This window comes from Macaca fascicularis, chromosome 13, assembly GCF_037993035.2.
Source record: "Macaca fascicularis isolate 582-1 chromosome 13, T2T-MFA8v1.1".
Lineage (NCBI taxonomy): Eukaryota > Metazoa > Chordata > Mammalia > Primates > Cercopithecidae > Macaca > Macaca fascicularis.
The window spans coordinates 116,066,130-116,088,671 of record NC_088387.1 but is presented as its reverse complement, the minus strand read 5'-3'; the positions used below and the strand labels follow the sequence as shown (position 1 = coordinate 116,088,671).

The following is a 22,542-nucleotide window of genomic DNA, read 5'->3' as shown; positions in this document are numbered from 1 at the left end:
GGCAGAGGTTGCAGTGAGCCAAGATAGCGCCACTATACTCCAACCTGGGTGACAGAGCGAGACTCTGATTCAAACTAATAATAATAATAATTAATAAATCTATAGACAGTGTGGGATTTTAACAATGTTGTGTTTTCCAAACAATGAATAAGGGATACTTTTCTATTTGTTTAGGTCTTCTTTAATTCAGGCATTTATTTTGGTAGTCTTCAGTGTATAAAACTTGTACTTTATTTACTAATTTTTATGTTAATAATTTTATTTTTTGATGCTATTGTAAATAAAATAATTTTCCTAACTTCATATTTCAACTGTTGTTAACATATAGAACTATAATTTATTACTGTATATTTATCATATATGTTGCACCCTTGAATTCACTTATTAGTTATAATTTTTTGGCTTCTTTAGGAATTTTTATATTAAATATTATGCCATCTGCATAAAAGTTTTTTTTGTTCTGTTTTTCTTTTTCAGTATGTATGACTTTTATTTCCTTTTCTTGCTAATTGTCCAAACTGGAACCTCCAGTAAAATATTTAATATAAGTGGTGATAGTGGAAATCTTGTCTTGTTTCTAATTTAGGAGAAAATCTGTCAGTCTTTTGCCATAAAGTATGATATTAACTGGGAGTTTTTTAAAAGATATTCTTTATCATGTTGAGAAAGTTTTCTTCAATTCCTTGTGAATGTTTTTCTGGTGAAAATGAGTAATATTGTCACTTTTTGCTGCATCAGTTGAGATTATCATGTGATATTTTTCCTCTATTGATACAGTGCATTACATTGATTAACTTTGGTATGTTGAGCCAATCTTGCATTCCTGTGTTAAATGCCAGTTAGTCATGGTATATAATCCTTTACATATTTTATTAGATTTGGTTCCATGGTATTTCGTTGTAGATTGTTGCATCTCATCTACACTTTTTAGGAATTCGGGCCTGTAGTTTTCTTTCATTGTGATGTCTTTGTCTAATCTTGGTATCAGGGTAATAATACTGGCCTCACAGAATATGAGAAGTGTTTCCTACTTTTCTATTTTTTGAAATAGTTTGTGAAGGGTTGGTGTTAATTCTTCTTTAAATATTTGGTGGAAAATACAAAAATTAGCAGAGCATGGTGGCAGGAGTCGGTAATCCCAGCTACTTAGGAGGCTAATGCAGGAGAATTGTTTTAACCCGGGGGCGAAGGTTGCAGTAAGCCGAGATCATGCCACTGGACTCCAGCCTGGGCAACAGAACAAGACTCTGTCTCAATAAATAAATAAATAAATAAATAAATACATACATACATACATACATACATACATACATAATACACAATTGGTGGAAAACACTCATAAAGCCAGCCAGTCCTGGTTTTTCTTTGCGGGGAATTTTTTTTTTTTTTGCTTTGTTTTGTTTTTAATTACAGATTCAATCTCTTTTACAGAACTGCAGGTTTTCTCTCTTTTCTCGATCAGCCTAGTTTGTCAATTGTGTTCATCTTTTCAAAATACCAACTTTTGGTTTTGTTACATTATCTATTGTTTTTCTAATCTTTATTTCACTTCTTTTTCTAGTTTTTTAAGGGGAGTATTTAGATATTTATTAGCATTTTCCTTCACTTTTAACACAGGCATTAACATGTACATTTTTTTTCTCTTAGTTCTACTATAGCTGTATCCCAGAAGTGCTTTTATGTTGTGTTTCTGTTTTCATTCATCTTAAAGTACATACTGATTTCATTTGTAGTTCTGTCTGAACCATTTTATTTTTATGTCTTCTTTGCTCCACTATCCTGACTTATTTTATGTTAAGTGCGTATTTTCTTGTGTAACACTTTAATTTTCTTGTTTTGTCTCCTATTGTATTTTTGAATTTCTTTCTTTCTTTCTTTTTTGAAATATCATCTCGCTTTCTTGCCTGGAATGCTGGAATGCTGACTGCAGTCTTGATCTCCTGGGCTCAAGGGATCCTCCCACCTGATCTTCCTGAGCAGTTGGGACTATAGGAAGGCACCTCCACACCCAGCTAATTCAAATACATTTCTTTTGTAGAGATAGTGTCTTTCTATGTTGCCCAGGCTGGTCTTGAACTCCAGGCCTCAAGGGATTTTCCTGCCTCAGCCTCCCAAAGTGTTGGGATTACAAGTGTGAGCCATTACTCCTAGTTGTTTTGAATTTTTTTTTTTAGTGATTGTCCTGGGGGTTAAAATTAACATCTTAATTTATAAAATCGACTTTGGATTAATACAAAGTTGATTTCACTTGTACACAGAAACTTTGCTGCTGTGATGCTCCATTCCCACCTCCTCCTCCTCTGCACTGTTATTATCACACAAATTACATGTTTATACATTATAAGCACATCAAACACAGTTTTATAATTACTGGTTTAGGCAGTTTCTTTTCAATCAGATAGAACAGAACTAAGAACAAAACATGTGTTTGTACCTCTTTTATGTCTTTTATGTTTACCTAGAAGTTACCCTTACTGATGCTTCTTCTTTCTTCTCATGGATTCTTCTCTGATTTTCCCACTTCCGATTCCACTTAGAGGCATGTATCCTCTCTACACCTATTCTCCACACAACAGCCAGAGCAATTCTTTAAAAATTCAAACTTACATCATGCCACTCTCTTGAGCAGTGCCCCAGAGCCACTCAGCCTGGCTTCTCTGTGCAATTAGAATGAAATCCAAATACCTGATCCTGGTCTGTAAGATACTTATGGCATCTGGCTTCAAGTTATATTTCCAACTTGACTTTCTGCCATACTCTACACCCAACTACACATCATCTTTATTCTGTCTTTTCAGCATCCAAGCTCAAATCTGTGTTCAGACTGGTGCAATTGCAGTTTCATGGTTTGGAAGGTTCTTCTGCCAGACAATCACGTGATAAGCTCTCTACCTTCGTGCTCTCAGAGGGGCCTTTGTGGAACATCACTTGTGATGGTTAATATTAGATGTCAACTTGATTGGATTGAGGGATGACTAGATGGCTGGTAAAGTATTGTTTCTGGGTGTGTCTGGGAGTGTGCTGCCGGAGGAGGCTGACATCTCAGTCAGTGGACCGGGACAGGAAGACCTACCCTCAGTGTGGGTGGGCACCATCCAATCGACTGCCAGTGCAGCTGGAACAGAGCAGGCAGAAGAAGGGGGATGAGCAGCTTGCTGAGTTTTCTGTTTATCTTTTTCCTTCCCGTGCCAGACTCTTGCTTCTACTCCTCCTGCCCTTGGACATTAGACTCCAGATTCTTTGGCTTTTGAATTCTAGGACTTGCACCAACTGCTTCCCCGGGGCTCTCGGGACTTCAGTGGTAGACTGAAGGATGCGCTGTTGGCTTCCCTGGTTCTGAGGCTTTCGGACTTGGCCTAAACTACTTCCTGCTTTTCTCTTTCCTCGTCTTGCAGAAAGCCTATGGTGGGCTTTGCCTTGTAATCTTCTGAGCCAATTCTTCCTAATAAACTCTCTAATAAACTCTCTTTCATATATATATATTCATATATATATATATATTCATATATATATATTCATATATATATATTCATATATATATATATATATATGAACTACTAGGGCATATAGGGCATATATATAGTAGTTCTGTCCTTCTGGGGAACCCTAATACATCCCTTAAGACCAGCCTGTCTGCCATCTTTTACTCTTCATTCTTTTACCTTGTTTAATTTTCTTTATTTCTGTCATCAGTATCAGAATTCTCCATAGTCATTTGTCTCTCTTTTAGATGGTAGGTTACACGAAGGCAAGAAGTTTTGTCTGCCTTCTTTGCTGCTGTTTCTCAGTTGCCCAAAATAGTGCATCATTAATAGTGGGTGCTTAATAAGTGCTTGTAGAAAAAAACGGTGTTAATATTGAAAGGCAATTGAGATGATAGGAAAAATAAGAACATATTTTCTTCTTGTACCTTGTGCACAGCCTACGTAGCATTTAGATGTTGGATTGCTATTTATTGATTAGCTGGCTTTGTAAGTTTAATTCACAGTGTATTAGGAAATATGGAGAGAAAATGTACTATTTTTAAGCTTTATAGGGAGGTAGAAAAAGGAATTAGGAACAGATAGAATTCAGAGCAGTTCTGAAGGAGTCACTGTGTACAGAAACAATAGGAGAATTAGGTGCAGTCAGGACACGTGTGTCCTTCTAGCCACCACCACCACTTATTGGAATGTGTACTTGTCACTGGAACTTTCAGTCTTATATTTTATTTTTCAGTCATTTTCCATATCTCACCTTATTTGCTTTCTTGGGAAGGCTGTGGCCTGGTTCAAATAACATAGCCCTAGGGAAGCACCCACATTGTAGCCGAGAAGAGACGCCAAAACTGAAGTCCAGAGGTGTGGTACAGAATAGAAGATACAGACTTAAATGAAGCCACAGCCTAGGAGTTGGTAATGAGGCCCGTGCTACCTGGTGCATACTTAATAAACATTTGCTGAGTTAATTAGCAGACTAAGGTCAGGATGCTGAGTGATGGTCCATGATTGAATATGGAGGCCATGGACAGAGTGAAGGGTCTGAGCCCACATCTGTGTGATCTGTCTGCAGGCTGGCTCCTGGAGGGGCCGAGTAATGGAGTTCACACATCCTGAGTGTGTTCATCTTCCCCTCTCTCCTATTTCCTCTGCCATTCTTTCCAGCATAATTGTGAATGCACTGTTAGAATATTTTATTACTGGCTAGTTAACCCATAAGTAAGAGATCTGCTTTCAGTCATCTCTCTCCATTGAGTGCTCATTGCTGTGCTGGTCAACACAAGAAGTCATGTGTCTTAGTGGAAGAGTAGAAGTCTGGGGAAAACTGCTTGGGTTGAGGGGTATCTTCATCCAGGGGCATAATCTTCATCTAATTCAGTCTCTTCGTCGTCAGAAAGCTATGAATAATCATCGTATCCACCTCATAGTTTTGTCATGAGGATTACATGATTTGATATATATAAAGTACTTAGAATAGTATCTGGCATACCATAGGTGCCTGATAAATATTAATTATTTTTAGGATGATGAGGGTGAAATGGACCTTGCTGCTGTCTATGTTACTTCATGTGTGTGCACTCAGGTAGGTGTAGCGCACACACATGAAATAACAGGGGCACTGCTAAATGCTACATCTTGTTTAATCATCTGTAAGTGAAATAGGTGTTCAGAGGAGGGAAGGATGACTCAGAGATGGCACTATCAGAGAAAATTCCCGAAGATGACCAAAGTAGTGGTTCTTAAAAGTCCTTAGAATTTTTTGTTGGTTATGACGGGTGCTTTCTCTTCATTCCTTCCATTGCAGCGAGGCCTGGGGATAAAATACGATGCACACTCTGGTTCAAGACACACTCATGTGGAGGCCAGTGACCACCACCCCTTGGTCCCGAATGGGTTCGGAGTCCCTAACTAGAGGGGGGTGTTACAGTGCCAGCTGTTGGGGAGAGCTCGTGCAAGTAGCAGATAGATCTCCAAGAAGCAAGGTTCTGCCCTTCTAATGGGAAGACAGATGGAATGTCTGTCAAAGGGTCCCTGTGGTTCCAGCAGCTGCCACACATGTGAAGTCTGTGTTTCTCCTACATCAAACAGGCCCGGGGAGGCCACCATCATTGCAAGAGGCTTTTCCTGTTCTCCCTGTGATATGATTTGGATTTGTGTCTCTGCTCCAATCTCGTGTTGAATTTTAATCCCCATTGTTGGAGGAAGGGCCTGGTGGGAGGTGACTGGATCATGGGGGTTGATTTCTCCTTTGCTGTACTTGTGATAGTAAGTGAGTTCTCATAAGACCTGCTTGTTTAAAAATGTGTGGCACCTTCCCTTTCACCCTCTTCCTCCTGCCCTGGCCATGTAAAATGTGGTAGCTTCCCCTTTGCCTTCTGCTAATTGTAAGTTTCCTGAGGCCTCCCCAGAAGCAAAATCCAGTATAGCCTGCAGAACCGTGAGTCAATTAAACCTCTTTTCTTTATAAATGACCCAGTTTCAGGTATTTCCTTATAGCAGTGTAAGAACAGACTGAATACACCCTGCTTTTACTCTTGACACTATAAAGCAGTTTTAGTATAGCCTAAATTATTATTTATAAGCATAAGTCAAACAACATGTCTTCTTTGTGCAAAACCCTCCGTATAGTCCCACCACCCTGGAGATGTGTGAGAAACTCCTGTCCCTGGTCTCAGCTACCCTCTGCCCCCATCTATCATTCTTTCCTACTCTGAGTGTGGTTCCTTGGGCACCTTAAGGCGCTTTGCTAGTACTGTTTTCACGTCTCCTCTCACTTAGTTTAGGTTTAAATTCAGATATCATCTTCATGACCATCTTACCTAACATGGCTTTCCTTTTCACTCCATGGCCTCTAACACTAATTCATTGTTCTTCCTGGCACTTATTACTACCAGCCGTTGAACAAAGGAATCTATTTTGTGTCATGCACTGTAAATCAGAAAATGACCAAAGCAAGTAGCACTCACTTTAAGAGACTTACTTGCCAAAGTTAAGGATGCGTGCCTAGAAGACAAGTCTATGCCTTTCTCCAAAGATGATTTTGAGGGCTTCAATATTTAAAGAGCAAAAGGTGGATATTGGATAAACACACAATTTTCATGTGAGAAGTGATGGGGAAAATGGTCATTCATGCCTTTGTCTGGCTCAGGGAATCTGAATTTTTATATAAGATAATGTAGACAATAGGGCAGAGGAAGCAATCAGATATGCATTTGTCTCAGGTTAGCAGAAGGATGACTCTGAGTTCTGTCCTATGTCCCTGCACCTGTGAAGATAAGCTATCAATTTACATTGCCTTGGTGAACCTTAGTAGTAAATGCTTTAGGGTAAAGATCTTGGGGGCCACCAGGAATTTCCTTGTGGGCAAAATGTTGGGGAGGTGTGTAGCTTTTTATCTTTGTAGCCATGTTATTTTGGAATCAAATGGGAGGCAAGTTTGCCTGACCCAGTTTCCAGCTTGACTTTTCCATTTGGCTTAGTGAGTTTGGGGTCCCGAGATTTATTTTCCTTTCACCGCACCAAAATGAAAAACAAAATGTCTTTCAAGCAAGAAAGAAGAATAATAAGACTTCTCTTTGGACCAGTCATGGATATTAACTAATTAGTGTTTGTCAAGTGAAGGACATGAAATCAGCACAGAAATGTGGAATCAGAGACTGGCAGCGGGGAGCAGCCAGCAGTGTGAATCTACCACTGACCAGGGCAGGGACTTTCCACAGACAGAGTCACACGCTGATTAAGAGTTTGGCTTCTGGGGACGGGCACGGTGGCTCATGCCTGGAATCCCAGCACTTTGGGAGGCCGAGGTGGGCAGATCATTTGAGGTCAGGAGTTTGAAACTAGCCTGGCCAACATGGTGAAACTCCATCTCTACTAAAAATACAAAAATTAGCCAGACATGGTGGTGGGTGCCTGTAATCCCAGCTACTTGGGAGGCTAAGGCAGGAGAATCATTTGAGCCATGGAAGTGGAGATTGCAGTGAGCAGAGATTTCAGTGAGAGAGGTTGCAGTGAGCAGCCTGGGCGACAGTGAGACTCTGTCTCCAAAAAAAAAAAAAAAAAAAAAAAAAGAGTTTGGCTTCTGGAAACCAGATGATGAGCATTCTCATTGTGGGGCTGCCTCTTATTAACTATGAACAGTGAAAAAGACACCTCACCTCTCTGTGTCTTCATCTGTAAAACAAGAATAATAATATCATCTACTTCATACCATTGCTGAAAAGACTAAAAAATGTTAATGTAAAAAAATACTTAGTACAATGCTTAACACAAAATAACTTTGTAATAAATGTCACTATACTCATTATTTTATTATCCATTTTTATATGAAACAAATCTAAGAAAGTGGCTGTCCCAGACTTTCATAACATAATAACTGAATTGTCAACTGTCTTCTCTCCTTTAGTTTCTAGTCTCACTAAGACAATTTCTGATTTTGCTTCCTGTGTAGCTCAGCCTACAGAAAATAAATTCACATTCACACTGAAATGGACATTCCAGCTCCTGTGGCACAGATTTTCTATGAAAAATGAACACACTTAGATTATGGTTTGGGCATGAAGAATTGAGTCAGCATCATTTTCTCTTCTGAGATAAAACAATTCTAGGCGTGAAGACAAGACTGGATTCCTGAATCAAATTCCCCTGAGAACGATGATTCATTAAGGTAATGGCAATGGATGGGGTTTCTTCTGCTTGGTCAGTGGTGCCACTTCGCATAGCCTCCTGGAACCCATTGATGACTCCCTGGGAGAGTCCCAGGGTAAATGGGAAGGGGTAACATTGCACTTGGTTGCTTGGGATCTGTTAGTGCCAATAAGATTGGATATAGACATCTTTGCTTGCCATTCTTTCTGACAAACCACTGACAGAGGTATTCATCTGACTGATATACACCATATCTGTGTATAATCCTAGTTGTTAAATGGGAACCAGAACCAACTGGGGCATAGGTAGCCTTCTATGGATTAAATTTTTTCCCTTATAAAGATATGTGGATGTCCTAACCACCAATGCCTTAGAATGTGATTGTATTTGAAAATAGGACTGTTGTAAATATAATTAGTTAAGAGGAGGTCATAACAGAGTAGGATTGACCCTTAATCCAATATGACTAGTATCCTTTTAGGAAGAGGAATCACACAGAGGAGCACGCCATGTGTAAACCCAGACCCATAGAGAGAAGACAACCACAGACAATGGAGGCAGAGACTAGAGTGATGCAGCAGTAAACCAGGAACACCAAGTATCGCCACCCAACACTGGAGGGTGAAGATGGAAGAAAGGATTCTCATCTTTAGGTTTCAAAGGAATCATAGCCCTGCTGACACCCTGATATCTGCCCTCCAGAACTACGAGGCAATAAATTTCTGTTGTTTCAATTCACCCAGTTTGTGGTATTTTGTTATGACAGTCCCGGGGAACCAACACACAGCCGTGCCACCCAACAGCAACCATTAGCATCCTTTGGTCCACACTGACCCTACAGTTTCTTAAGGGACTACTCTATGTTAAACATGTGTTTGACATGAGGTTGGAAAAAGGCAATGCTCACCTTAGGCATCAAATACAAACAAGTGAGAATATTTTGTGAGACTCCAGATAATGTCTTCTATGTGAAGATGCCTATTTCTATTATTAGTATATGAGCTCAGATTAGCTAACTGCATTTTCCTGCTGAAAGGAAGACCCAAGGTGTGATTTAATTAGTCAATCTCTTGCAAATTGATGGTTTAGGAGAGAATGGCTGTAGCAAGATATCCTTGCAGCATTTTTATCCCTCACTGATTCTGCTCTGGTAAGCACATGCAATTCCACATCAAGAAAGAGAAGAATATGCTGAGGATGCATCATTTTATAATGCTGGAAAGCAGATTTATAGAGATTCCTGTAGACTCCGAATGCCAGCCCAAATTATAAAAGTGCTAGTCTCCTTCCAAGTTTTTTTTTTTTTTTAATTTTTTTTAGGAAGAACTCAATCCATACAACAATGAGAAATTTATTGTGTAAGTTATCCTAGTGTTAGTAAAATGAGATATGTTGATTATAGTCTGATCAAATACTACATCTGGTAGTAGTAGTAGAACTCTTTATTCAGACATTTCTGCTTGAATGGATCGGTTATTAGCCGGGAAATAAACTGGCTGATCCCATGAAAGTATTTATAGTGAGGGTGGTGCAGTTGTAAAATCAAGGGTGCCATAAATTTTGTGCCCGGTAGCTCTTCAAATAGGCATGCATGTTCTATATGGATGGTCGTGCATTTCAATTGCATAAGCAACCCGCTATCACCATCTCTCTTTGTGTATGTACTGTGGCAGCAAGCAAAGCCCAAGGCTATTGGCAGAGCTGATAATTTTTTTTGTTTTTAGCATGATTACCACTGCTTTTGGATTAGGTAAACTGTGAGGAACCAGAAACAGGGCTTTTCAGCTTGAAAGCTGGTGCATTTGCCAAATGAGTGATTTTGAAAATTGGCCTCCCTTTGCTGAAACATGTTTTTTTACATTCTAAGAAACCTCCGGCATTAAAGATAAATGTTGTGTTCAGGACACAGGAATCAAATTGAACACTATGCATCCGAGCTTTTAAAAAATTTTCTTTTGTGGAATGAAGACTATGGAATGAAGACTGGTCAGATATGGGCTTCATTTATACTCCATCATGCTTTTTGGTGGCTTCATAGGGAGGGCCCTGGGGGACCACATAATCTGGCCATGACCAGAATATTGGAACAGAACTCTGTGAACCCTATTTATGGTAGCACCCCTTAGTCTAAGATAACACAGGGAGCAAGAGGTTGACAGGAAAGCCAGGGGAGCAGGGAAGTCTCCTGAAGATATTAAAGAGAAGTGCTCAGTCTCCTTTCTAAGGTACATGATGGATTCAAGGGAAAATAAAGCCCAAGGGATTGTTGCTTCGAACCCAGTTTCTTGGCAGAAGATATTGCAAACTAAGAGTCAGATTAATATATGGGTTCCAAAATAAATCAACAAATAATTGAATAATCCCTGGAGGTTTAAGTTGGGAGAAACTCCTCCACAGCTTGCTACCGAGGCAGAACCGGTTGAAACTGAAATACAACCGCTGCCAGAGGATCCATAAAAGGGAAATTGTTACCGAACTGGCAACTGCCAATCAAAGTACACCAATGGACAAGCCAAAAAGAGCACACATCTCATGGTCCCAAGGATCAACCTTCCCAGAGTTTTCACTTAAGTGGCCACCAAGCCAGTTGTCAATCCAGGGCTTTGGACTAAAATCTAGGACTTCATCCATTACCTCAGAGTGTCTTCTATTTCCTGCAGCCAGTGATAAATACAACAAACATCTGAGATGTTTTAGCTATAAATGCTTTACGATTGTTATTTAGGTATTAACTTTCGGTACACCTGGAAAAGACGGGGAAACAATAAGAACATACTGTCTTGGCTGAGCATCCAAGAAGGTTAAATGAGTTATGGGAATTCATTTGGGAGCCAAGACATTGCACATGTTTATTTATCAGTCATCCAATCATGTATTTTGCGTGTCCATCAGTTGTTCTTGGCCAAAAGAGGAGAATCAATGAGCCGCTGCAGATGCAGACACAGCAGCCCCTTGCAGGGACAAGTCTGGAGGATGAGCATTGAAGAGGATGCACCAGCCCTGTAGCCTAGGAAATGGCAGGCACTTACAAGAGCCCAGGTTGTTGCCATGTTTGTTTTTGCACCTTGTCTATTTAAAGAGATTTGAGAAATAAATACCTAAGCCATTTTTTTTATTATATGATAAAGGAGTAGGGTTCTATAACAATTTGTGGGAGGAAAAATTTGTTTTAAAATGGGTCAGCTGAAATATCACCTAATTGTATCGGCAGATGAGACACTTGGCTATTGGTTCACATACCTGGCAAACACATGTTGGCGTGGAACTCTCCACTTCTTTCTTGCGGTAGTAAGGTATTAAGCTCAACATGGCATCAGAGCTATGTATAGAGGGATTTGCACTCCCCTCCTCTGTCTGTGTTTGCCAAAGGATCTATTAACCCTAATTTTCCTCCTCTTTCTCTTTCCAGAGTCTTCTCCATCTTCCTAACACTTTTTCATTTGCAGTCCAGCTCACCCATTGTTGTGGTTTTAAAAATATATTTACATATTTTAGGATACTCTTGTTTCAAGAGGTAGAGTTTAATTCCCCTCTTCTTGAGTGTGGGATGGACTTGTTTCTAGCAAAATAAGGAGGAACGATTGTGTCTGACTTTGGAGATAGGTCGTAAAATTTTCATCAGCTTCCTGCTTCATCTCCCTCTGGTATGTGCTTGTCTCTGCATCTCTTCCATCTCTGTCTGTCTCTGTCTCTCTTTTCTCTCTCTTTTTTTCTCTCTCTGTCTCTTCTCTCTCTATCTACCTTTCTCTTTCTGTCTTTCTGTTTCACTTGCTTTCTTTGTCTCACTCTCTGGCTTTCTCTTTCCCTCCCATTTTTATCACTTGATTCATGGAAGCCAGTTGCCCTGTGGAGAGGCTCACATGCCAAACAGCTGAAGCCTCCAGCCTCCAGCCATATGAATTAGCTCCTTGGAATCACAGGTAAAGCCTTCACGGGACTGTAGCCTTAGCTGACTGCTTGACTCAGCCTGTGAAACACTCTGAGCCAGAGCACCTGCTAAGTCATTCCCTGACTCTTGGCTCTCAGGCATAGTGTGTTGTTTTGAGCTGCTAAGATTTGGGGTAATTGGTTATGGGACTGTAGGTAACCAATATGTCTTTTCACATGATTTTACTACCCCTCTGACAGGACAGCTTTTGTCTAGATCACTAGTAGATCTAACCTGGCCCCTGAATCTGTAAATGAAGCTCCAATGATTGAGCTCCTGAAACCAGAATTCAGTGTTCTCACCAATACCAAAAAGATTGGCTCAAAAACCTTAGCTTGTCCTTCTTGCACTGGCTATACTTCCTAGGAACAAGCTATCTACTACCTTATCTCAAGCAAACGTTCTTTAGAGGAAGTATAGGAATCTGTAAGGGGTTTTCAGAGGAGAATGGGCCTTGCTTGCTGAGAGCTGAGATGCTATTTCTCTTCACGGCTGTGACACCTGCCGTTCATTTTAACTTCCCTTCTTTCTTCCTGGCTACTGCCAAGCCTCTAGTCAACCCACTGCCAAGTCTGATCCATTCTGCCTCCATGTTAGCTCCCACATTGGTCCTCTCCTATCCATTGCTGTATCTTTAGTTTATATCTTCATTCCTCTCACCAATACTTTTTGCAGGGTATCTTTAGTCATAGCATTTCCCTCTTCTCTTCAATTCCTCATGCACAGAGCTGCTACTTACCCCCTGAAAGTAATACCATGGACTATGTGACTTTCAGAGGCATTCATTTTATTCCAAATTGCCCACAGTTAAGGTCTAGTTCTTTATCTGAAGCAGGGGATTTTATCTTCACAAGAACTCTGAGTTTCTTTATCTATACACCTCACCTGTTTCACATAGAATTTTTCTTTACTCCCATCCCAGCATGTCCAATTCTCTCTTCAGACCAAATGTATGTTGTTTTCAGCAGCTAAATGTTGTGGTAACTCACTGTTGTATGGCTATAGAAAAATAGTATACTTTCAACCTCGTCTTTTAACAGAGCTTCACTGTCCCTTTGGTAATTCTTGAGTTTATGTTAGCATGATTCCCATAAACAATTATAACATACACTATGGCGCTTAGAAAATGATGAGCAACATAATTCTTTGTTACTGTATCTCAGATATATGACATTAGGGAAATCATTAAAATATATTGGTCTCAGATCTGCAAAATCAAATTTTTGGATTATGATTACTGAGGTCCTCAGTCCTTTCTAACTTTCACATATTCCAATCCTATGTGCTTCTAATAGTGCCAAGTGCAAAGGAAAAAAATTAAAAACATCAAGTATTTGAAATCTTATCAGTCAATCAATGAGCATTTATTGAGTAACTACTATGTGTCCAAAATTTTGCCCACAGGCAATGAATCTTAAAACTCCCTCATGTGTCATAGATCATTTTGCTGAAGCTATTCATATTTTAAAATTTCCCTGTATGTCTTGCCTTTTTACAGCTATTTTTATACTGATAATACTTTAAATAACTGCTATTTAGAGAGAGGAAAAAGCATCCATACAAAGGCTGTGCACATGTGTTATCGGTTGTTGGTAGTTGTGAAAGAGTAGTTGGATACGGGAGATTGACGAAGTCTATTATGTAGGGCAGGCTTCATGGGCATGCAGTCTGGGCAGTCACACAAGTACCCAGGCCCAGAAGGAAACCACACTTAGCTCAATGCTCTGCTGTTTTGATCCTGAAATTCATAATAAGAATAAGAAACCCACATTTTCAGGCACACTCAGCTCCTGCTATGGTCTGAATGTTTATATCCCCCAAAATGCGTATGTTGAAATTCTAATCCCCATAATGATGGCATTACAAGGTAGGGCCTTTGGGAGGTGGTTAGGTCATCAGGGCAGAGTCCTCATGGATGGGATTAAAGCCCCTAGAAAAGAGGCTCCAGAGAGCTCCCTTGCCCCTTTCATCACACAAGGACACAGCAAGAAGGTGCCTCCTTAGACACTGGATTGACTGGGACCTTGATCTTGGACTTCCCTGCTTCCAGAATGATGAGAAGTAAATTCCTGCTGTTTATAACCCACCCGGTTCATGGGATTTTGTTATAGCAGCTGAAAGGACTAAGACAGCCTCACAAATCATGTACCCAGTCATGTACTCAAGTGATTTCGACGTGCTCCTCACTCCCTCCCCTGCTGGTTAACAATCAGTAGAGAGGAAGATGTTGTCCTGGGTTTGCTGTCAGAAGAAGACCCTGAGATAAGAGTTTGTGTGTCAATGATTTATAAAGAAGTTGCTTCCAAGGGAAACGAATGAGAAACTGGGGGGGAAAGACAGGAAAGGGAAAGAAACAAGGCCAGTGTGTAATTTTAGGCAACGTGCCCAGAGGGTTGCTTCAGCCCAGCCCAGAAGGGAGTGTGGGTGTAAGTTGGGCTCCCGGTGTTTGAACCTGAGGTGAGACAGTTGAGCTTCTGTGTTCCCTTATGCTTGGGTGCAGGAATTGGGAATGGGTGTGGGGCCCTCCAAGAATGTCCCCTTCCCCGCACCTGTAGTTAATGAGACTCCATGATATCGTTTAAATGTTTGACCCTTCCAAATCTCATGTTGGAATTTATTCCCTGATGTTAGAGGTGAGACATAATGGAAGGTGTTTGGTCATGGGGATGGATGCCTCGTGAATAGATTAATGTCCTCTGAGAACACTGAATGAGTTCTTGCTTTATTAGTTCCCATGGGAGTTGTTTGTTAGAAGAGCCTGCACCTTCCCCTTCTCTGTCTTGCTTCCTCTCTCACCATGTGGTCTCTGCACATGCAGGCTCCCCTTCCTCTCCCACCATGACTGGAAGCTTGCTGAGGACCTCACCAGAAGCAGATGGTGACCCTGTGCTTTTTGGATAACCTGCAGAATTATGAGCCAAATAAATCTCCTTAATTTGTAAATTACCCAGCCTCAGGTATTCCTTCATAGCAACACAAAGGTACTAAGGCCCTTTAGTAGCTAAGGGCAGTCCTCAGTAAAGAGCTGCAGGTGCAGACCTTGCATTCAGAAGCACCCTGAAACTGGGAAAGGCAAATACTCAAGCAGTGAGAGGGACTTAAGAGAATTTGTGCAGAGCACTGGCAGTGTTGGTCACAGTGGCCAAGCACCCTGAAACCAATAAACAGAAACCAATAAACAATGTCTGCTATTCCTGAGAAAGCTTAGCTGAAACTTCAGGTCTAGGACTCCCCAAAACCTTTAAGCAATGACAAAGAAGAAGCAGATGTGGCATGTTAACTAATTATTTCCTCTTTGCGAGGTATTGTGCTATGCATTATGAAAAATATCCAGAAGGATGAGACACGACTTCTGCTGTACTCAGAACAGAAAAGGAAGAACTAAGGGATACAGACATCCATTTTTCATGAAACATTTAATATGAGCCAAACACTAGCACTAAACACTAAGGTTACAAGTGTGGTGCCATTTGGTCCTTGCTCTTAGGAATCAATGGTGTTGAGAATGAGCATCTGGCTGACTGACAGACGAACAACCCAGCCATTAAGGTTTTTAGGAGAAACTTACAGGATCCATTCTGATGAAAGAGGAGAATATTGGTGTCTTTGTGTGCTCTTTGATGATGTCGGACTGAATTTCTAAGGGGCATTTCAGGTAGATAAATATTTGCCAAAATATAGAGGCTTCCAGTCATTTTTCTACCAACTTTGTGGAGTAAGGTGCTGGTGAGGAAATTATAAAGAAGGGAGACTAGATATTTGCCCTTGTGGATCTTACAGTCTCATGGTGAGAAGCTGACAAATACACAGAGAAATGTCAAAATATGACACTCAGGGACAGAGATGTTTGCCAGGAACATCTCATGCCAATGAGTGAGAGGGCACCCTACATTCCACTATCTGCAAGTAGCTTGAGGCAGCTACAAAACTGGACAGGTAGAACCACAAAAGAAGACACTATGAGTCAAGGCAAGGGACTTTATGATATTGTCTTGTGAGTTACGAAGAGCCACTGAAGAATGTTAAATACTAGATGGACATGGTGGCACTTATATTTTAGATGCATTAGTCTTGCACTGTTAGTCTATTTGGGGAACACACTTAGCTGCTATGGGCTTATCTGTAATATGTGGTTGAGCCACTGAATCTCTGTGGCTCCTGTCATGTCTCCTAGTTTAAGAATCTCAGTTATGCAAGTTGAGGAGGCTTAGCCAGAGGAGTCTCTATAGACTAGTTACTCTAAAACTGGGGGGATCTCAGTGGAGATTAGGCAATGCGTGGAGATACTTTTGATTGTCATGAGATTGTTACTGGTGTCTAATGGGTAGAAATCAAAGATGCTGCTAAACATTTTACAATGCACATGCAGCCCACAAAACCAAGAATTATCTGATTCATGATGTCAGCAGTGCAATGCTGAGAAATGCTGCCACAGATTGATAAAATAGGAAGCAATTTTCTGAAGACAAGAGGGTTTTTTGTGACTAGCAGAAAGTGGAGGAAGTTAGAAACAATTTCTGTGGGAAATTCTTTAAGCATAGGCTGATGGCAACAGCTCTCAACTACAGCATTGCCAAACCTAACATGCAGAAAATTGAGGTGTGATTTAAGTGCATTGTAACTAAGAACAAAGCATGAGGTTTGTAGATTTAATGGTCTGTCTTTTATAATATCACTCTCACTTTTTTGGATTTTGCTGTTCTTTTTCTTTAACAGGAATAGAGGTGTGGAGCTAGTTGGACTAGGAGGTAGTTGGGCAAGGGTAGTTGGACTAGGAGGTGTGGAGTTAGCTGGAGTAGGAGGTAGCAGCCCAGGGAACATCACCTACTCCATGAAAACTATTGCTTTCTGACACTCACTTCATCTCTTTCCTCATCCCAATTGCAAGAGAATAAAAATTAGCCAACAAATATTGAATAAATCTGTACATAAGCTCTAGGATTATAACTATAAATAAAACAGAGAAATTTAAAGCTATAAGAGAAACATATCCCTAAATCCCTGAGCAACTAGGATAAGAGCTATTCTGGATGTATCAAGAACATGTTAAATGGAATGCTTTAGGGGATAGAGATTGCATGGAGACAAGCAGGTTTTATGGAAAAAAGAAAAATGAGTTTGAAATTTAAAGCATATTTAGGATTTTAACATGAGAGCACTGAGGAAGATGTTCTTGATGAAAACACCCTAATTAAAAGCTTGAGAATGAGGGGAAGTAATCTTCAGGTACTTTGAATTATCAGAGTTATTTAGGAGACAAACCTGGAAGAATCCAGGAAAACATGGTAGAATGTGCTCAGCACCTTGCTGTCTCTTAGGTTTTAAAAATTATCCCCATCAAATGTCACAATGACTTTGTTAACGTCTTTCTTGTGGCATTCTGCAGTACTGTGTGTCTTTGTAAGTTGTAAGCCATTTGCATTTCCTTTGCTCTTTGAACCTCCAATAATGAATCAAATTTACCAAATGATGACCATCCTTCCAGGGGCAGCAGAAATGGAGTTACAAAATCAGAAACAGGAGGGACTCACAAAGCTGAATCATACTATTTCTTGGCACTCTTGCTTGTCACATCGGGAGGTATTGGCAAAACCCCACAAGACAATGAATCTGCAACATCCAACTATTTAGCTCATATGGCATGCAATTCTTTAGGTATGTCACCTGACACACAGAGGATCAGGAAGCCTAGAAAGTGCGTCTCCTGTCTTCAGTCCCAAACTTTGAAGTCAAATGGATCTGTTAATGTTTCTGTAAAAATGTTCAAATCTAATATACTAGACTTATGGAAAAAAATTTCAAGAATAGTTTGTCATGTAAATCATCCAGTTCTTTCCCTGACCTGGGTAATTTTCTAGATTTTTTTGTGGGTTTTGCTTTCTGATTTGTTTTCTTTGGATTTGTTTAAAAGTCTAAGGTCAATTCTTCTAAATGAGTAACCTAAATAGGATATAAAGTTTTTCTTGAACAATCATTAAACAATTACTTTTGTGTTTGAATAATTACCAGAAACTAGGTTTAAAAAAATCTGTAAGAAGTTCACTCCAAAGGCAAAGTAACACAAATTCAGGTGAACTATCATGATTATATGTTGTCATTTTACAGTGAAATAGACACAAAACCTGTTACTTCTTGGTCATGGCATTACATAAACAACCAAGGAAAGATAGATCAGGAAGATGGAAGACATTTCATATCTCCAAACTGAGCTTCTCATCAAGTGAGACTGTTGTCTATAAACAATATTTTCAGTGTTTTAGAATTTGAAGTGGACAGTCATACCCTTTCTTCATGTGATTATTTCAAAATCCTCTTAGTTATTACTGTTAGACTTATTTTTCTGATGGAGAAAATGGAGATCAGAGAAGTTAAATAACATTTCATTGGGTCATATTTTCTTTCATATTAACATCTCTGAAATAAGTATTCATTGTGCAATTTTTCGTTAGCAATCATGCCTTAGTGTATTGGCAGTACTGTCTTTGTAACAATTGTACATGGGCATCTCATAATTAATGGTATCTTTGAGTCAATGAGATACACTAAATTTAAATTCAACTTTGGCTCCAAATTGTTTATTCTTTCGTTGACACTCTGTAGCCTCACGTGAGATTGGCTGAAAAAAAAAATGAACTAACCAGCAACAACAACAAAAAAGTTTGAGCATGGTGGATTTTTAGTTATAATTATAATACATACAATTCAAAATATATGAAATTAATTTTAGGCCCTAAGCTTATACTTTTTATAATGTAAAATAATGATGTGTTAAAAACACTTGTATTATCTATATATATTTTAAGTTTAGTTTAATTTCATAAACATTTCTCAAGAGCATATTTTGTGCAGGGCATACTGCTAGTCATTATGGGATCTATATAACTATGTAAAATTTAAAGTCTGGTCTTATGGGGGAAGATGATAGAAAATGTACATTTATAAACTTCCTACTATGTATGAGTTATTATGTTATAAACTTTTACATATTTTGACCCATTTAATCCCCATTTTGTAGATGAGTAGACTGTGGCTCATGAAATTATAAAGATTTTCCCATGGTATCAGGAATAAGTAAAATTAAAACTAGGACTTACGGCTCCTTAAAGCTTTTCTAATGCTATTATTTCATGCATAAAGCTAGTTTTTATATAAGCTATAAAGGAGATACACATTTACATTGATGGTCCATATGAAGAGGAGACACACTGGTTTCCATCAGGAGCTAGGGAATGTACTCTCTCCTTCAATCAAATAGACGTTGCCTTTACTTTGTGAGGAGGCAGCACTGTGTTGAGGCTATTTCCCATGGGGCATTCTCATCTCACAAATGGAGTCTGAAATCAATAAAATGATTAGATTGTTGGCAAAGGAGGGGAGAGAAAGGCTAGTAGTGTTATTTGTTAATAATGATACTCTATTAAACTTGGGATTTTAAAAGTTGCTTGAGTTCTCTTCACTCGCGAAAACAGTTCTATCCAAAGTGAGGAAGAAAATATAATTTATTCGATCCTAACCTGAGGCAGACACTGTATTTTGGGCATCACATTCTATGAGCATGACAATTCTGAAGGTTATTTAACCCCTTAGTGTAAATATCCATGGATATTTTGAAACGTGAAACCTCTTGCCCAAGGTCACATAACAGTATTTCATTCCAGAGTGTGGGGTCTTTCTCCTACATCCTGTTAACCCCGTATCTGCACATTGACCAGTAAGTGAACAATCTGAGGATACAGACTGCCATCCACTACTTAGGTTACTTACTCAGTTAAACCTTTGGAGTTTTGTCTGTGTTCTAACAGAGTTGAACGAACTGCATCTGTATACACAGTAATCATAGGTTAGTATTTAATTGGTTATTATTGTTTTAAAAAGCTGTGTATCATTCTCTCATTTTTAAACAATTCATTGATAATGATTATTGTTGTCACTGTTATTATTTCGCAGATGATGAATATCAAATACATAAAACGGACATGAAGTACCCAAGGTCACACAGATATTAAGCGGTAAAGTAAAGACAATTTTATACCCTTAGTTTTTTTCCCAATGTTACTATGACTCTCAAACACTGAAAAAGTATTTTTCTTGAGCCCAGGGCTAGACAAATGGTGCTTAGTTGCTTAGTATATTTAAAAATGTAGAGGATAAAATGATTCCGTTGAGATTTTGGCATTTTGAAAGCCAAAGAGTGGCTTATACATGTATGTTTTTTATGTAAGATTGGGGGCAGTCTAGGAGAAAGTCAGACCTGTATTAGGGAGGTGGATGTTGGTATAACATCTCAGAGATAAGGAAACCAAACTCTGAAAGATGGAGACATTCTCAGCATCATAAGCCCAGTCATTAACAAAAGGAAAAACTCATGGTCCCTGGCTATCTCTGAGGCTTTGGTGTGTCATTAAAGACAGTACAATGAAGCAATTAAGACTTGAGTCGTAAAGTCAAACTAACTGTCCTCCTATCCTGGCTTCTTGTAAATGGCTTTGTGACCTTGGGCAATGTACTTGACATCTCTGTGCTTCAGTTTCATCATATGAAATAATGAAGACCATAATTTCACCTTCTCATAGGGTCATCATGAGGACTAAATAAAGCATTATAGGGAGCATGTTCCAGATGGTGCCTGACACAGTGTCAGGTCAAGAAGTGTGAGCTGTTACTGTTCAACCTGCTGTAGCCTCTATTTGCTTGTCTGTAAAATGGGAATTGAGCTAATATTCTCACAAGATCTTAGTAGAAATCGTTTGAGAAAGGGGCATGAGTAATAGCATTTAATAATTTTTGCTGTGGGTCTGGTCACTAAAGGTTTGTGAATATTATTTTAAAAAAAGGAAAGAACCAGTGCAAGCATTCCCTCAATGAGCAGTTAATAGACGCCCTTGACATATCAGGCAAAGTTTTCTACTAAAGATACAAACATAAATAAGACACAGATTCTGGTCCCCAGGGCTCACACAGACATGAAGAGACACATTTCTCAAATGCAGTGAGCATTTTCCTGGAAATTTTAAGAGAGGAAGAGAAAGGACAGTGCCTGCTAACCTTAGGGCATCAGTTTTCATTATGGACTTGTCTTAACTTAATCAGAGAGAAGATTAGCTTTCCTGTATCTAGCTTCCTCTTATCCAGTTTTGAGCCAGAGTGGGATGATGGAGTGTACACTGGGAACCTGTGGCCTTGTCTTAGCCTTGGCTTGCTGTGCGGCATGGGGACATCACTTAACTTACTTAAGTCTCCTACTCCTCATCAGCAGCTGACACCATCTCTGATAGACCATTGACTGGCTGGAACCCATCCAGTCCCTGCAAGAATACAAAAGCCAGAAGGAGGCCTTGGACTGAAATACCATTGGCTATTTCATTGGCAAAAGCAGAGCTCAACACAAGAGCCAGCTCATGAATGGTAGAAGTCACTGTATCATCTGATATCGGACTCTGTCCATCAGAGCATCAGTTTCTAGAGGAGTTCAGAGTCGACAGCTAAGTCTAGGGCAGAATTACTCCAGGTTTCTAGGAAGGTGGTGCTAGATGATTCTCCACAAGAGAAGAACTTGAACCTTGAACTTCTGATATGAGGATTAAAAATAACCTCCTTGCTTTTTCAACAGTTAATACATTTTATCTATTCCATCCGCATGAGGATTCCCACTTTTTAAAGTAAGTTAAAATTATTTGTGAGGATTATTAAAATTATCTTTGTCGCTTGCAAATGCTTTAAAGACAGATCATATTTCAATGATCTTTGTGCAAATAGTAAGCTGATACATGCTCATAGCATGTGCTGAGTGAATGGATAAATGAATGACAGTGAATGGATAAATGAATAACACCTAAGTGGAGGGGTAAATGCGTGTGGGACAGCCTCCTGAATGTCCACCCAAAAAAGTTCTATTTATGGGGAAATGGTAGCAATATCTGGTGGCCAAAAACAGGAGTAAATGGCCCAGGACTTTATTCAAGTGTTGAATATCCAAACAAGGTGGACAGTGATGGTCTCCAGGGCCCGCCCCCCTCTCAGCCCACCCTGCCTCAGTCTCCCCATGTTGCTTCTCCTTTCCATCCAGATTTAGCTCCACTGCACATGCCCTGGAAACAGGCCCCTTCTCTGTCATCACTCCAGGTTAGCTGTGTCCCTCTAAATGAGACCAAGAGAGACAAGGAGCCTCATGTGAAAGGGACAGGAGCCATGAGGAAGGAGTCAGGGAGCCCAGTGTGGCTGAAACTCATGGGGAGTAGCGGGGGTCTGGGTGAAAAGGGGAAGAGACCTTGGGGTCCTGTACCCACCACGGGCTGCCTGAGAGGCTGACTCAGGGTGGTGTGAGCAGGACCTCCATGTCCTGTAGACTGCAGGAAGGTTCTGCTGATGGGCTAACTGGGGAGAGGGAGGTCTTGACTCTATGCCCGCAAGGTGGCCTCAAGGTGGCTGCTTGCTCAGACTGAAGGTCATCCATCTTTTCAAAGCATGTCGTTCTCCATCACTCTGTGA

The 22,542-nt window shown here is 39.9% G+C and overlaps 1 protein-coding gene across 1 annotated transcript in view; it reads left to right on the top strand.

Moving 5' to 3' along the window:
• LOC123568261 (uncharacterized) overlaps positions 1-20,114 on the top strand; it is a 106,948-nt gene extending 86,834 nt beyond the window's left edge. Inside the window, exon 8 of the transcript XR_012421790.1 lies at positions 20,002-20,114. The gene's annotated coding sequence lies outside the window, so the exon portion shown is untranslated. The remainder of the gene's footprint in view (positions 1-20,001) is intronic.
• The last annotated feature ends 2,428 nt before the right edge of the window (positions 20,115-22,542 follow it).